The sequence below is a fragment of the Panicum virgatum genome, chromosome 6N, assembly GCF_016808335.1.
Source record: "Panicum virgatum strain AP13 chromosome 6N, P.virgatum_v5, whole genome shotgun sequence".
NCBI classification, from domain to species: Eukaryota; Viridiplantae; Streptophyta; class Magnoliopsida; order Poales; family Poaceae; genus Panicum; species Panicum virgatum.
In genome coordinates this window covers 20476169-20479698 of record NC_053150.1, presented here as the reverse complement: position 1 = coordinate 20479698, position 3530 = coordinate 20476169, and the positions used below count along the sequence as shown (strand labels likewise).

At 42.4% G+C, this 3530-nt stretch overlaps 1 long non-coding RNA gene across 1 annotated transcript; it reads right to left on the bottom strand.

Annotated features, from left to right (window-relative positions):
- Positions 1 to 223: 223 nt before the first annotated feature.
- LOC120680062 lies at positions 224 to 1945 on the bottom strand. Its single transcript, XR_005677455.1, has 2 exons — positions 763 to 1945; positions 224 to 558 (listed from the first exon to the last, which is right to left on the bottom strand). It is a non-coding gene; the product is annotated as an uncharacterized LOC120680062 (long non-coding RNA).
- Between the last annotated feature and the right edge of the window lie 1585 nt (positions 1946 to 3530).

Genomic DNA, 3530 nt, shown 5'->3' with positions numbered 1-3530 from the left:
GGTTCGTTTGGGTGTTAGAGGTGAACAACTCTAGTGCCACCCAATAGGGTTGGTTGTTATAGGTTGCACATTCTATTACTGCCAAAAGCGTTTGGAGGCTAGAGGGGGTGCACTCTATTGCCACGCTTCAAATTTGGTTGCACGGTCTGGCAATGTATTGCCACATTTTTTTTGGTTGGTAATTTGGAAATGATATTGCCACACACAATTTGGTGTCCAACCAGAAAATTGAAAATAATATATTATCAATGATAAAGCAGTTACACCCATCAAACAATTTCCATTGAACAAGCTATCCAATATCATAATCTGATACACACGCAGTACTCAAGGACATAATGTTGGCAACATATAATTGTTTCAACACATCCAAACCTAATTAGCTATATATATAAATGTAGCAGTTCAGCAAAAGGTTGCCTTCACACATTGATGACTTGCTACTTCTTTCTGTTTGATGATCGTTTCTTCGCAGCTGCTTTTGTTCCTTCCGTTGTTGTGAAGTAATATAAGTTCTTTGTTTATTTGCAGCACTACTCCTAGTAGTACGAGGAGCACCTGAAGATGGGTTACGTGGGAGTTGAGGTTACAGTGTGATCGATTCTGGATCATGCTACGAAACAATATGGAGTGAGACATTAGGCCCAATTTTGTGCAGTATCCAAGTATCTAATGATAATAGTGATCATGGAATCTCTAGAAGCAAAACCATTGTCACATAATTAACATGCTGCAGGACAAGCAGAAGCTGGGATAGCATACCTATTTGGCCCAGCAACTCGATCTTGACACCCATGTGTTCAATTCTTTTACCTGGGACTGGTGTTATCGATACCTGAAAGCTGAGATAGAAACTAACAAGACGTTTGTTCTCCAATGACATTCAATATAGTTGATGTAATAGCCTACTGGTAAGCATACAGATGACAAATGCCTACTGCTTTGAACTTTCATCGGGAGCTTATGGATAACTACTTCAGATATAGTATTTATTGATTACAGAGAAAGATGGCTAGAGGGGCAAACAGCATTGTAGAGGGCCAACCAGCAATCAACATGGCTAGAGGGGCAATCAGCATTCAACCTGGACAGAGGCAAACATGATAATAAACAGGGATTTCAAGGATATAATAGTATAAAGGGGCTTTGGCATTTTTGCCCCTATTTCGAAACGAAATGGTGATTTTGCCCCACTTTTTAAACTTTGCGAATTTGCCCCTGCTTTTTGAAAATTAAGGAAGGGTTTGCCCCTATTCTATGAAAGCCAGTTGACGGTGTGAAAGTTGTTATGAAAAGACTAATTTGCCCTTGCTGATTTGCCCCTATTATTAGTTAAATTTGGTGATTTTACCCTTATTTTGAGTAGAACAATTGCACAACAATTTGACAAATCCAAAACAAATTTTCTAAAGCAATTTCAAACCAGATTTTTATAAATCAATTGCATATCTCTATGATTTTAAACCACAGCACCAGATTTACATTTAGCTAATTCTATCTCTAGAAGTTAAACCTAATTCACTATACAAATTGATTTCAATCCAATTTCATAAGGAAAGAAATCAAATCTGCACTTGGTTTGGTGGCCGCGCCTACGTTGGCGTGGGTGGCTTGCACCTGGTGACCGGCCGCCGATCAGGCCGTCTTGGTGGGGCTGCGCGTGGGGGGCTACGCGCGTGTGGCGAGTCTGCCCCAGCGGCCGCGCGAGCCTGCGCGCCAACGCGCTCGCCTGCTGCTTCCTCCTACCTCGCGCCTGCTGGCCTTGTGCGGCGCTCGGGCCCGCGAGGCAGGGGCGCGCGCGCCCGCCCGCTCGGCACCGCCCCTCTCGCGCGCCGGCCTGGCCCCGCGGCTCCGCCCCTCTCGCGCTCGCCCAGATCTGCGCCTCCGCCTGTTAGGGTTGGGAAGAGGATTGTGATTGCAAAATTGATTCTGTGGAATGAGAAAAGAGAGGGATAAGAATAGGATCAAGGGTATGATTGTCTTTTCTCAGTGCCTTCAGTTTTTCTCCGATTTATTTTAATTGTTTTAAGAGACATACACCTAACGGGGTGAAAAGTAGAGGCAAACGGAGCCTTCGTTTCAATAAAACGGGGATAAAATCGCACAACTCAAAAAATGAGAGCAAAATCACCATTAGTGCTTGTAACAGGGGTAAACACGCCAAATTCTCTAGTATAAATTCAAGGATGCTTCGGATTTCAGAAGCAATCAAACATGGAGAACTAAAAGTAAAATTTTCTCCGTTGGAATCAAATACAGATTATCTCAGCAGTAAACCAAATATAGGTCATTTCAGGAAATCTTTTTTTATTATCCAGTACAATAAGAATAATAAACAATGTGTGAGGGTATTTAGAAAGCATATAGCAGAACAATGTGTGAGGGTATTTAGAAAGCATATAGCAGGGCATCAAGCCATAGAATCATCCTATTATTAGGTTTCCACCAATATCATTTGGACATGTAATTAGAATTCTATGTTAAAAAATATTGCTTTCAAACCTAAAAGCGCAGGTGTGCCACACTATAGCACAGACAAAATCGAACAAAAGAGTAGAACTTACTAAAGCTAGTGCGTATTTCACCATGTAGTTATTATTTGCGGCTCCTTCAGGCTGCAGAGGGGAAAAAAAGTTTGTCATGCCATTTTACATGTCAGTATAACCAAATGGAAACTTCCCATAAAAAAAAAATGGAAACAAATGGGAAGGAGCTTGTAGACCTAATAACCAAAATATACAAGAGATGATCACCAGACATCCAACAAGCCGGTATAATAACTGTTGCCCATGGCCACCAGCATGCTAAGCGGCATGATAGATAGACACCATGTGCATTTGTGCATCTTTAGGGGCATTCCGTCGAACGGCTTACCTGCACACGCCATTGTGCGCCCGCTTCTTCTTACTTGCATCTCCACTGCTGTAACCTTTAAGACACCTCCGGAGCCTGCTACCCCTGCCCCCTGCTCGCGTGGCGATGTCCTTGTCCTCACGCATGGAGGCGACAACATCTCGCAGGTGATGAGGGGATGTCCTCCGCTGTCGCCGCACATCTCGCGGGTCATGACGCGGACACCACCGTGAGACCAAGCTTTGTCTTGGACAATGGCCAAAAGCTACACCATGTAAATATCTGCAATTGACCAGAGCATGAATTCAGTTTTTCTGCTAACATACAGGGATTAAAACCCACAAACTATGACTACCAGGACACGGAATTAAAATTAATGTTCTGAGGAAATTCTTGAACCAACAAATAAAATGGAAATGCAGATGATAAATGTATTCAATGATTCAAGTTCCATTACCACCAAATTGTTAAAACCACCTAAATGTCACCAATTCAGAAAGAGAGCCTTTTTGTAAAATAATGCCTAGCAATTGAGTACATCAGAATATCGAGCTCGGGTTCTAATATCATTAACAGTAAGTATTTGAGGCTAGAATTATCCAATCAATGCAGGTTTCAATCTCTGCGTGATGACTGCCACGATATTATTTCAGGCAAGAAAGTATTCGGCAAACAGG